The 14,355-nt window shown below is 36.0% G+C and overlaps 1 protein-coding gene and 1 pseudogene across 5 annotated transcripts in view; both read right to left on the reverse strand.

The window, feature by feature from the left end:
- ASB3 (ankyrin repeat and SOCS box containing 3) overlaps positions 1-14,355 on the reverse strand; it is a 131,003-nt gene that overhangs the window by 77,439 nt on the left and 39,209 nt on the right. The window lies entirely within an intron of this gene.
- Positions 1,724-3,715, reverse strand: LOC141501757 (transcription factor E2F5 pseudogene; annotated as a pseudogene).

Consider the following 14,355-nt stretch of genomic DNA (forward strand, 5'->3'; position numbering starts at 1 on the left):
GGAAGGGGGGAGGGAAAGGAGGGAAATAGGGAGAAAAACTTTTTTTAAATTTCAAAACCTTCCAAAAAACGATTGGTAGAAACTACCATTGTATTTATATTTAATTGGAAAACAAAATATTTATATAATTTTTAAAAAAATAAAATAAAATGAATAAAATAAAAAAAGAATTGGTCAAGTAAAAAAGGAAGTTCAAAAGCTCACTGAAGAAAATAATTCCTTAAAAATTAGAATTGAATAAATGGAAGCTTATGACTATGAAAAATCAAGAAATAATAAATGAAAAAATGGAAAAATAGAAGACAAGTGAAAGTTCATGACAGATAATTTATAAATTATTGGACTACCTGATATACAAAAAAAAAAAGACCCTAGATATCATCTTTCTAGAAAGTAACAAGGAAAACTGCCCAAATATTCTAGACTCAGAGGGTAAAATAGAAACTGAAAGAATCTACCAATCATCTCCTAAGGAGATCCCAAAATGAAAACTTCAAGGAATATTTACAATCAAATTCCAAAGCACCCAGGAGCTTTGGAAGGAGAAAATAATGCAAGCAGCCAGAAACAAATAATTCAAACATTGTAGAGCCACAATCAGGATGGATAACATAAGACTTAGCAGCTTCTACATCAAAGGATTAAAAGGCTTGGGAAATGATATTCCAGAGAGCAAAGAAGCTAGGATAACAATCAAGAATCAACCACCCAGCAAAACTGAGTCCCCCACACACCCCCTTTCAGGGGAAAAATTCAATGAAATAGAGGACTTTCAAGAATTCTTGGTGAAAAGACCAGAGTTGAAGAGAAAATTTGACAAGACAAAAGGGAAGCATAAAAAGGTGAACAGGAGGGGTGGCTAGGTGGCACAGTGGATAGAGCACCAGCCCTGTAGTCAGGAGTACCTGAGTTCAAATCCAGCCTCAGACACTTAATAATTACCTAGATGTGTGGCCTTGGGAAAGCCACTTAACCCCATTTGTATTGCAAAAAAAAAAAAGGTAACTAGGAAAGGGACATCATAAGAGACTTAATAAGGTAAAATTCTTTACATTTCTACATGAGAAGACATTGGCAAACTCACAGGAACTTCCTCATTATTAGGGCAACTAGGAGGATATCTATGCAGAGAGCAAAGATGTAAGATGAACATGAAGGGATGATATCTAAAAAAAATAAAATTAAGGGATGAGAGGAATTTACTGAGAGAAAGGGAAAGTGTGAAGTAGAATGGGGTAAATTATATTACATAAAAGAAGCAAGAAAAAGCTTACAATGGTGCAAAAAAGGAGTAAGGTGAGGATGAGTGAACCTTACTCATCAGAATTAGCTCAAAGTAGGAATAACACAACACACTCCCTTAAAGGAAAGTAAGAGGGGAAAGTGACAAGAAAAGGGAAAGGCAGTTACATAATGAAGGATAGATTGGGGAAGGGGATAGTCAGAAGCAAAATACTTTTGAAGAGAAATAGGGTGAAAAGAGAAAAAGAATAGAATAAATGGGGGGGGAGGGGAATAGGAAGAAATATTGTTTTTTGAAGGAAGTTTCTTTGATAAAGGCCTCATTTCTCAAATATATAGAGAAATGAGTCAAATTTATAAAAATAAGAGTTATTTCCCAATTGACAAATGATTAAAAGATATATAAAGATATAAACAATTTTCAAATGAAGTAAACAAAGTTATCTACAGCCATATGAAAAAAAATGCTCTAAACCTCCTATTTATTATATTGGACAATAGGACAGAAAAGAAAAATGACAAATTTTGGAAGGCATATAAGTAAAATTTAGACATTAATGCTGTTGATGGAGTTGTGAACTAATTCAATCATTTTGTAGAGCAATGCCCAAAGGGCTTTAAAACCATACATACCCAGTTGAATTCCCATCCACCAGGCGATTAATTCAGCTCAGGAGAGAAAAGAAAAATGCATACACTCAGGTGGGGATGCTAGCAAGACAAATAGCAGAGCCATTTACTGATAGTCTCAAACAGTTCTTTATAGCAGAAAACCACAAAATTAGCATACAGGATAAAAACAATGTAGCTTGGGCAGGATGTAACCTGGCAAGATGTAACCCAGGTCAAGAAGTTTGGGTACAGGGCTATCAACAAGTGAGGCCACAAATGATGCAGTTGTGTTATCAAATCAGAGTTCTGTAGAAAGCCTTCTGCTCGAGGGTCACCAGAGCTCGGGCCTTTTAGTCATAACTGACTTTTTTTTTTTGATGTTTGTACAGTTTTATTTTTTTTTAAATTCTTAATGTACAGGTATTGGCACATTTTAATGCAAACTACATACAGAGAGCTTTCCTAAAATCTAGAAAGTGGAATGTCAAGGAAGTCAACAAAACATGAAAAACTTAAAGTGCTAAAACAGAAGGCACTTCACAAAATATGTTCACTGAAACAATTCATGTGTCATTTTATATCCTTCATTTTGCAAATGGCAGTGAAAAACTAATTGGACTAGAAGGATATAAAGAAAAATAGGGATAGCTGATGGCAGTAATAGTATAAAATATTTTAAATGATAAGAGACCTGAGATCAATTATTTTGTAGTGACCTAAAAAGACCTACTTAGTATTAACTTCCTTCCCACAGAAGGGAAAAATAAGAGATGTTGGGATGATAACAACAACAATAATATGAAAATCATCCCCCCTTCCCCCTCTGATCTCCTCCAATAACAATCTTGTGGCTAATTTTGTTCTGGGGAAAAAAACAACCAAATCATAAAACTTGCAAAGTCACTTTGCCCTGAAGAGATCAAACTCCCTTTTGTTCTTTTGGGTACAGTTTTATGAAGTAATTAATTAAACAAAAGGAAAAATACTCCCAGAGTCAGTGAACTAAAAAGTTGTTGCATTCATTATTTTAAATACTTAGATTATGAAGAAGTCTAGGGTGTTACATAGTTAGAGGTAGATACAGGCCAAATAGTTCTTATGGAATGTAATTCTGTACATCAAAGAGATTGCACACTCCTTCATTCTCATGCAGGTTAAAGTTGTAGTCATCAGCAGGAGCAGGAGAGAGCTGTAATAGGGGAAACACATACTTAGACATTAATTCATCAATGATATCACCACTAATAGAGCCTGAGGGTGTATCTAAAACTGGTGTCTGCTGAAGAAGTTGACCTCTAATAAGGGTGTGTTGCTCAGGTAGATTCTGGGTCTCTATATTGGGTTTCTGTGGAGTCACTGGAGTAGAAACTTGAGAAGGAGGTTGTGTGAGGTCATCAGGTGGAGAAACAGGAAAAAACACTGGCTTAGAGGAACTGGATTCCTTATTAATAAGCAGTACGTGGAAAGGTCCTGAATGGCTCTTTAAATTGCTCTGGTATTTCTTTTGTCCATTCTGGCCCATTTCAGGAATAGGTACCTCCAGTTGTGTACCAGAAGGTGCTTGAATAGCAAGAAGTGTATCTCCGTTAAAACAGTTACAGATATCTTCATGAGTTATGTAAGAAAATCTGTTGTTAATGGAGTCATCCATAACATTTTTGATGCTTTGCTGTAGCCATAATTTCTGTTGATCAAGTTCTCTCTCTTTTAGTTCCAGATCCTCAATTTCTGCTTTGAGATATCTCAGTCTATCGATTACTTCCTTTGTATTACACCTACACCTTTCCACTGGATACTATTTTTGGACTTTTTTTCAATTAAATCAATTCCTTCCAGAACATTGGTAATATCATAAATTCTTTTTTGCCTGACAGCCAAAGTATCTGCAGCCGCCTTGAGATCCAGGACTCCGTCCTTGGCCTCCTGCAGCAGCCACACGAACTTGGTGGTGAGCAGCCCCAGGCTCTTCTGGTGGCGGCTGCTGGTCCCACTCCTGCCACCCGGGGGGCGCTGCCCCTGGCCCAGCCCCAGGCCCGCTCTGCAGGCCCGCGGGGAGCCGCTGCCCGGGCCCGGACCTCGTAGCCCTCCCGCCAGCCAAAGTGCTTGGGCTCTGGGGCTGGGGGCGAGCGAGGGAAGAGGGCCATAACTGACCTTCAAACCCAAACTCCCTTGAGCTGCTCTCAACACTTCCCCCTTTTCTATTTACACAAGCTACTCACAATTGCCCAACCTGATGCTCAACCTGGGTTACACAATTCTGAATTCTACTGATAGCATATATAGTAGTTTTGTTACAGGAAAAAAAATACCTTGAAAAAACTAGATAAACAGCAAAAGAGAAACATAAAGAGAATCAAAATGAGATATAATTGTATAATACTCTGGGTCCAAGGCCCGAAGAGGGTGGGAAGTTGAAACCATTTAATTATCTTATCAGCTGTCTTTTCAGGAATCTATTCTCCCTGGAAGGCTTCCTGGATGTCTATAGGCAACTTATACAAATCATTAATACCAAAAGATATAGTAGAATTCCCAAACAATCCACTAAGGTGATTCCTAAACTTATTCCATTCCCATTGAGTATCATTATACTCCAGAGCAGCATGTAACCATGTTCACAACTAAGTATCTGTCTAAACTCTACCATATACAATTCATCTCCAGTAGAAATTACTGTCTTCTTCAAACCTTCTAATATGTGCAAAAACTGCTTATCAATATCTGACTGTTTTTGGAAGCCCAAATTTACATTATTACTAAGTTCCTTCCCTATTGCACCCTCTGTACCTGCTTGGAAAAAGAAAGTAAAAAGCCAGCACTGTTTACTGGCTCTCATCAAGCCTTCCCCTCATAATCTTACACAGCCTTACCAGGGGGATTTTCTTCTCCTGAAAAACTATCTCAGCCTCCAGACAACTTCCAAGTCCCTTGTGCCTACCCCACATGAGGGCACCAAATGTTGAGTTCCCCTGTCCACCATGGGATTAATTCAGCTCAGGAGAGAAAAGAAACATGCATACACTTGGGTGGGGATGCTAGCAGGACATCTAGCAGAGTTGTCTATTGATAGTATCAAATAGTTCTTTATAGCAGAAAACCACAAAATTAGCATACAGGATAAAAAACAATGATGTAACTCTAACTTGGGCAGGATTTAACCTGGCAGGATGCAACCCAGGTCAAGAAGTTTGGGTACAGGGCTTTCAACAAGTAAGGCCACAAATGATTCAGTTATGTTATCAAATCAGAGTTCCATGGTAAGCTTGAGGGTCACCAGAGCTTGGGTGTTTTAGTCATAACTGACTTTCAAAACCAAACTCGCTCAAGCAGCTCTCAACAATACCCTTTGACACAGCAATACCATTACTAGGTGTCTATATCCCCAAGAGATTAAAAAAAACAAAAACATGTACAAAACATGTATAGTATTTCTTTTCTTATAACAGAGAGTCAAAAATTAAAGGGATTTCTATTTGCTGGAAAATGATGGAACAAATTGTCACATGTGATTGAGGAAAAAATATACTATTCTGCTGTTGAAATGCTTTCAAGAAAACTTCAAAATACTTACAAGAGCTGACACAAAATGAAATGCACTGTGTACAAAGTAGAAGCAATATTGTCAGATGATCCTCTATGAATGTTTTAACTATTCTCAGCAATACAATGACCCAAGACAATTATAAATGGCTTCCTCCCCAGAGAAAGATCTGATGGATATGAATACAAAATGATACATAGTTGTTTTTTTACTTTTATTTTCTTGAGGTTTCTTTTTGGGGGGAGAAAAGGGGGTTTCATCTATGTTTTCTTTCACAACATGACTATTATGGAAATGTTTTGCATGACTACACACACACACACACACACACACACACACACACACATATATATCAAATTGCTTGGTTTCTCAATAAGAGTATGAGGAGGGAGGAGGGAGGGAAGGAGAGAATTTGGAAGTCAAAGTTTTTAAAACAAATCTTAAAAACTGTTTTTACATGTAACTAGGGGAATATAAAATACTAAGGACAAATTAAACTGTTCTCTTCCTATTCAATTCTAGGCCAATTTCATGTACTATCTTTCCCAAAGGAATATATTAATGTTCAAATGTTAAGAGTTTCTCCAATCATAAATCAAAATCTGAGCAACAAACATTCTTCATTGATTTGGTCTTATCTACATGAAGAGGCAAACTTCAAATTTTTGAATGGTTATGAATGTCTTCTAGGAAGCTCTGCAATGTTTCTGTATTGATAGGAATAGCAAAATATCACGTTAAAAAGTTAGCATTTTTATGACCTCACCCCATAGGGAATACTTCAATTTGGATTCATTTTCTAAAACTCTATAAGCACTTTTAGCAAGAATATAACTTCCTGTTTTATGCTTCACATGATGTTTTTATCATCAAGTCATTAAATAGGGTTTTTCATTTTTATATCTTTCAAAGAATAGTGAATGATTTTGATGTAATGAAGGGTGAGACACATCATATAGGAAGACAACTTTTAAAGAAATGTTCTGCTCTACTGAATCAAGTCCTTTTGAATAATCATTAAAGAATAAGAACAGTGGGAGACTATTCTTCACATGTATCAGTTAAATAAAAAAAAATGGACAGAGCCACCCAGCAGGGAGACACCAGGCAGCTGCTTCCAGAGCACTCAGCCCATGGAAGGTAAGGGGGTGGAGGGAGACTGTTGAGGTCTCTCCTCTGTCCCTGGGGCCGGACTCTGGTACTTTGTCCACATGCAGATCCTGGTCTGGGGCCCCCCACTGACCTAGAGCAGGGACCCTCCTCACAGCTGCAGGATGGCGGGGGGGGAGTGCATGTGTACATCCACAGGCCAGGGAAGCAATCAGAGCCTCTCATAAGACCTTTAAGGAACTGGGGGTCCTTGCAGGGATGTCCCAATACTCAAAAGCTTGGAAAGCAACCTAAAACAAGGGCACAGCCTGGGGAAACAGAAACAGAAACAGCCTGGGGAAATGAGCAAACAGAAAAAAAGGAAGTTGACCAAAGACAATTACTTTGAACCCATGGAGGATCAAAACACACTTAGAAGATGATAAAGTCCAAGCTTCTGTATCCAAAGCCTCCAAGAAATATGAGAGTTGGTACTCAGTCTATGAGAGAGCTCAAAAAAGATTTTGAAAATCAAGTAAGGGAGGTAAAGTAAAAATTGGGAAGAGAAAGGAGAGAGATGCAGGAAAAACATGAAAACCAAGTCAACAGCTTAGTCAAGGACATCCAAAAAAATTCTGAAGAAAATAACATGTTAAAAACCAGTTTAGGTCAAATGGAAAAAGCAGTCCAAAAAAGTTAATAAGGAGAAGAATACCTTAAAAAGCAAAACTGGTCAGATGGAAAAGGAGATAAGAAAGCTCTATGAAGAAAACAACTCTTTCAAATGTATAGTGGAGCTAAAGGAAGCTGATGACTTTGGGAGGAATCAAGAAACAATAATACAATAACAAAAGAATGAAAGACTAGAAGAAAATGTGAAATATCTCATTGTAAAAAATAACTGATCTGGAAAACAGATCCAGGAAAGACAATTGGGCTACCTGGAAGTCATGATCAGGAAAAGAACCTTGACTTCATTTTAAAAGAATTTCTACTGGAAAATTGCCCTGATATTCTAGAAGCAGAGGGTAAAATAGAAATTGAGAGAATCCACTGAACTCCTCCTGAGATCCAAAAAAATAACCCCGAGGAATATTATAGCCAAGTTCCAGAACTCCCAAGTCAAAGAGAAAATATTATGAGCAGTCAGAACGAAACAATTCAAATATTGTGGAGCTACAATCAGTATTATACAGTCCACATTAAGGACGCATAGGCCTTGGACTACAATATTCCATAAGGCAAAAGAGCTTGAAATTCACCTGAGAATCAAGTGCCCAGTAAAACATCCTCTTCCAAGGAAAAGATGGACTTTCAATTAAACAGGGGAATTTCAAATGTTCCTGTTGAAACAACCAGAGCTGAACAGAAAGTTTGCTCTTCAAGTACAGGATTCAGGTGAAGCAAAGAGGGTGGACAGGAAGGATAAATTATGAGGGATTTAATGTTGATGAACTACATGTATTCCTGAATGGGAAGATGATACTGATAATACTCATATGAACCTTCTCATTATTAGAGCAGTTAGAAGGAGCTTTTATATACATGGCATGAGAGGGAGTCAAATTTGAAGGTATAATATATTGTAAAAATGTAGTCAATGGGTGAAAAGGAAATGTACTGGGAGAAAGGAATAGGAAGGTAGAATAAACTAAGATATTTCATGTAAAAGAGTCAAGAAATAGCTTTTGCAATGGTTTGGAATGGGGGGAACTTCATTCTCATCAGAAATGGCTCAGAGAGGAGATAACATACATACTTAATAGAGTATAAAAATCTAGAAGAAAAAGGAGAGAAAGGGGATAGAAGAAAGGGGACAGGGGAGAGGAGGGGGATGTAGGTGATAGAGGAGAGGATAGATCATGGGTGAGGATAGTCAGATATAACAAATTTTCTTTTTTACTGCTTGCAAGGAGCTGGGATTGGGTGGTCTGTCTGGGATCATGGGACTGGGTGGTTGCATGGTCTCTGGAGTGAGATATAGACTTGGGGCCTCTTGGCCCTAGGGCCAGCGCTCTATCTGCTGTACCACTCAGCTGCCCCACAGGACACTTTTAAAGAGGGACAAAGTGAAAGGAGAGAGAAAATAAAATAAATGGTAGTGGGGAGGAATGGATAGAGGGAATTACAACCAGCAACAGTGGAAAACTATGGAAGTAACTTCTCTGATGGACTTATGATAAAGAATGTGATCCATTCCCAGAGACAGAGCTGATGGTATCAGAACACAGACTGAAACACATTTTTTTCTTTCTTTCACTTTATTTCTTGTGAGGTTTTTTTGTATTTTTGAGGGGAGAGAGGGAATTATGTTTACTCTTACAAGACTATTTTAGTAATGTAAAAATAAATATATAAACCTTAAGAATGGTAAAAATGTGATTCACTGTAGAGTATTGCTTGAAAAAGTTTCCTACTAATATCTTCATCAGGGTCAATATTACACAACTAGTATGTAGATAAAGCTTAAAAAGGTGACAAAGGGCTGGGCTCAACTTTCATTGCACTAGCACAAACTATCCAAAACTGACACATGGTCAGAGTATGACTAAGCAGTTCTCAAAGTAAGGAACCCAAGCTATTAATACCAAAATGGAAAACTGCTCCAAATACCTAATAATTAGAAAAATGAAAATTAAAGCAGCTCTGAGACTCTAACATATTCATACAAATGGCAAGGAAGACAAAAAAAAAAAAAAGAAATTAGCAATCCTTAAGGATCACTTCTATTGTTTTGAAGTGAATAATCAGTCACCCTATTAGGAGTCAATCCTCCTGTGGAAGTGAGGGATAGGAGAATGATCTCATAAAAAGGCAATACTTTTTTTCAAAGTTTCTTCTGGCTGAGCAAAGTGAAAAAGTGAGTTGCACTGCATGAGACTGGCCTATACACACCAACAGGAACAAGGGCACCAGCATCACCTCTTATCTAATTACATTCTAGCCTTAAATTTAATTTTGGCAATACAACCAAGAAACATAGAATAGGAAATGACTCTCAAGGGGAACTTTGAAACCTCTTCTTCCCCTCCCAACTTGGAAAGTATCTAATCTTTTAATCAAATAGAAATCATCAAATTACTTAATGTTGTGTTGTTTCCTTTTAACTTACTGGCTTTGATTTTTTTTAATTGTATAAAAGTCTATCTCTCTATAGTCAAGGTTGAGCCCTAAACTGAAGGTTACCAGTCTCAGTTTATCAGGCAATCAGCATGCAATGCTTAATAAATTGATATGCTCAGAAGAAAACCTGTTTCCTTGGTCATTTCATCTTTCACCTGTCACGAGGAGTTCATCGGCTTTACCAGACTGTACCCTAAGGTCCATGACACAGAAAAAGTTAAGAAACCCATTTTGCTCTAAAGCATCATTGCCACAAATAGGTCCCTGCTCTTTTCTTTTAGAAATTCCTTCTCCAGGTACTATTTTTTTTACCCTTTTCCCTAAACTCTACCCTCCATCATTCTGATTTTTTTCCACATTCCTTTCTTCATATTCTACCCATTACATGCCTCATAAGTGATCAAAATTCAAGGTTCTCCAAAAGCTCTAATTTTGTAGCAGGGACATGACTGGGGAGACAGGAGATCTGAGAAAGATGGCTGTGGTTCTTTTAAGTGAGGAAATCACATAAGAAAAGGCTTAAATTTTAATTCACAGGGTACTATAAAAAGTTCATGGGTTACTACACAAGGTTCACAGGTTAGGTTCTTTGGAGAAGCAGCAAGATAATTTAAGTAGAAGTAGTGAAGTCAGCCAAAGAAGAATCAGCCATAAACTAGGCTGGTGAGAACAGCAAGGACAGCTAAGAGGGAAGAAAGAGAAATGGCCACAAGACAGGGACTGGGCTTAGATCCATACTGATCTTGCAGAAGTTAGGCAGAATTTTTCTAGACAGTGTAGACTCCTCAGCAGGGAGGAGTTAGGGGAAGTGTCAGTGTCACTAGGAGGGACTAAGGAGTGGCTTAATGCCTGCCATAAATTTGTGTTCCTGCACATGCCTGCAAGAGCTAGAAATGATAGATTAACCTTAAAATCTTAAGATTGACTGGCCATTAGGGTCTTTGTTAACTCAAAGTAGCCTTAAGGCATTTATGATGTAAATAACTTGGAGACTCTGGTTTAGATAGCATTGCACAACAGATAAATACAAACTCAATATTGAAAGAGGGAAGATTAACTTTAACAGAATGCCTATTTGCTTAGGTACATTTCTTACTTATGGAGGTTTGCTTGTAAAGAACAATATAGAGAAAGGAATATTATATTGTCCCTTATTACAGAAAAATGGGGAGAGGCACGTTATTTCTCTCTGCCTAGAGTTTCCCTGTTTCAATTTCAAATATTCTGTTAAATTCACAAACACATACAAACACAAAATTTGTATTTTGAGCTGCTTGTCAAGGAAAGCATCTCCTTCAATTCTGTACTGACTTCAGGTGAACTTCCATATCTTTGTCCCATGAAAGATTCTTGGTTGGGATAAATAGATCTGTTTCTTAAGGTCCTTTATTGTATTCTATACAATGAGTCTGAAATGAAAATATGAAGTTTAAGAAAAATGAATGGGGGTTCACTCTAGAAGAGTGGAAAGTAAGTTGAATACAGTTCTAATATTCAACCATTTTGTTGCATTCTTTTAATCAGCCCTAAGTTATTTTGTATCATTTGAGGTAAATATTTTTAAAAGTAAATCATTTTGAGAAAATTAATTATAGAGATTCCTACTGAATTTTATTTTAAATTAAGGATTCTGCAAGTATAAAAAAGTCTGAGAATTTCTGGATATATTTATAACTGTCTTATTAATATTCAAATTACATATACACTTTGCAGAAACAGTCTGTACTTCATGTGTCCCCAGGAAATTTTAGCCTAATGAAGCAATAACTTGAAGTATCAAATATCAACTAGCACAAGATCAACATTTTAACTGCATTTCAGGGACCTAGTGAAAAAGAACTGGGAATCTAGGAGAGCCAGAGGACAGAGGAGAAGAAATGATTAGCTGATCTCTATATTTCATTCCAGATCGATAGTCTACAATCTTATGTCACCATCCAAGCATCACTCTCCTTGGTCTGAAGCCCAGTTCCCCAAAAAAAGCTTAACTTTCAACCATCTTTCTCTATTAAAAGTCCACCTGACAAAATAATTCCTGTTAAGGTGAATCTTTGAAAGTGTTATCCTACTCAACAATCATTTGTATTTTGATAAGGGGCTCTTAAAGGAATTAAAACCTATAAGAACCAAATAACTTCTTAATGGTAAAAGCTATAGCACTAAAATCTCTTGAATCTCCCTACGAATAAGACAACTCTAGCAACATATCATTTTTGTCAGGATTTGGCTTTGGCTGACATTGAATATATAAGACATTATTTAACAAAGAAAAGAATGCATTTATTTGAAATCAGATAGAGATTCCATCCCTAATATTGCTAGTAGTTTACCCAGTCAATAGTATTTTTTACTTAACATCCATTAGATGTTGAACATTATATTAGGTATTATGAAGCTATTCTAAAGAAAACAGGACACACAAAGTTGGGGATTTTCAATAATACAACATACATTTTTTAAAAAAAATTTAACACTATAAAAACAACAGACTAATGTGTACAAACCAACATAGTACAAAGAAAGTGTATAAACATTGAGGTGATTTGAAGGAGTAATTAAAGTTTTGCTCAGGAAAAAAAGGTGGAGGAAGGAGATAAAACTATCAGTCAACTGTAGTAGAAAGAGCAATGGGCTCCAAACCTATAAAAGATTTAAGTTCAAATTCCCATTGAAGACCTGTGACTTTGGACAAGACACTTCATCTTCTGGACCTCCCATTTTTTCACATTTTAAATAGGATTAGATGAACTCTTAAGATCTCTTCCAGATGTGACTGAAAATTTTTAAGCTTCTTGAGATAACTTTCAAACATCAAATTTGAAGTCTCTCTTTTCTTTACATGAAACTATGAAGAAACTGAATAATGGAATTTATAGAGAAAATTATGTAATTTCAGAACAGTCATTTTTGATGGTGATAGAAATGGATAGGAAAACGTATTCTCAACTACTGTGAGAAATAAAGTATCCAATAATTCATCAAGGCAGGGAAAAAGCATTGAAACCACATTTATCAAAATTCCAAAGAGTTTTTTTTTTAGAAGTCAAGTTTTTTTTAAGACAAAGGGAAAACCTGGAAAAAAGTAGGTGATATTAAGTTGGAAAGGAGCTGAACAAACTGCAGTATATCAATACAGTAGGATTTTATTATGCCTTAAGAAATGATAAAATGAGGATTTCAAGGGTATAGAACATTAAATATACTGTCACGTTGTTCTGAAATGTTTATTGGTTTTGCCAAATTTTTTCTTTTTCTTTTTAATACAGTCTTATAATTAATGAATTACTATGAATAATGACTCCCTAAAAGAGAAGTAAAAGGAAACAGAAGGAAATCTAGGTGATCTTAAAAAATATCAATAATTATTTTTAATAAAGAGAATGGACAATTCAAAGAATCATGGGGAAATCTGCATAAACAGATATGGAACAAAGTAAGCAAAAGTAGGAAAACAATATTCCAAGGACTACTATGAAAATATCACTATTAATAGTAAACCCTATAAACAGTAAACAACAGGTGGTTGGTATAGTGTTTATAAGGATGGCCCTGATATCAAGGAGGACCTGAATTCAGATCTGACCTCAGATACTTAATAGCCTAGAGGCAAGTCACTTAACCACAACTGTCTCCCCCGCAAAAAAATCAATCAGTAAAAAAGTTAATACCAACCTCAGGCCCAGAGAAATGATGACAAAACAAACCTTCCTTCCCTCAGCAGAGAGAATGAGTAACTAGAGATGTGGAATGTATCATAGGACTGTCAAATGGGATCATTGTGTCTGTTGGTCTGGTTCAAAATTATTTTGTTGTTGTTTCATAATTGGGTATGAAGATGAATGGTAATTAAGGGGAACTGGTTAGAGTATAAAAAATTTAAAAAATAAAACAAAATTAAATTTAAAATACTTGCTAAGAAAGACTGAAGAATTTAGCAAATAAAAAAATTAACTTTTTCTGTGTTACATAGGAAGATCCCATAGGGAATATGTACTGAAGAAGAGATTGCAGTATATAAAAAACGAAAGGCACCAATAAACATTTTAAAATAAAATAGCCTAGTCTAGGATAACTGTAGTTGAGAGAAAGAGATCTAATGTCCTTGAAGTCAGAAAATCTTGGGTTCAATTAACATCTCTGCTATAATATAGGTTGCTTAATCCTGGATAAATCGCTTACCTGGCCAACTCTAAGAGTATACAAATGGCAGGTCAGATGTAGATCCAAATTAGTAGAGGGAAAATTTTCACCTTGATCTTCCAAGACTAATGAAATAAGAGGTCAAGTTTTTTTTAAAAATTAAATTCTATGTCTAACAAATTTTTAAAAGACCATCCAATCTTTTCCCAATTTCTGCCAATATAACCCTATAGTATTATGATAAAAAACATACTGTTAGGCTTCCATATTTGTCAAATAAAAACATTTCTAAGACATTAAGCTCTGAATTTTCACAATTACCTACGGTTATTTCTTTCCTCTAAAAATATGTGATACTTGCTTCACTTTTCATGAAATCTCTCCATCCTACTATATCAACTTCCATAAAATGTAAGAAGGTATTTTAATTACCAGCTAAACAAAAAAGCCAAAATATAGAAAAGCCAAAATTCTAATTGATTCGGGAAAATCAAAGAATTATATTCTTTAATTAAAATAGGTGGAAATAGACACAAATCTAAGTTAGAATTAAGATATAACATAAAGCATTTTCTCTTCCACCACTTTTGCATTTGCACTTGGTCCCT

Source organism: Macrotis lagotis, chromosome 1 (assembly GCF_037893015.1).
Source record: "Macrotis lagotis isolate mMagLag1 chromosome 1, bilby.v1.9.chrom.fasta, whole genome shotgun sequence".
NCBI lineage: Eukaryota > Metazoa > Chordata > Mammalia > Peramelemorphia > Peramelidae > Macrotis > Macrotis lagotis.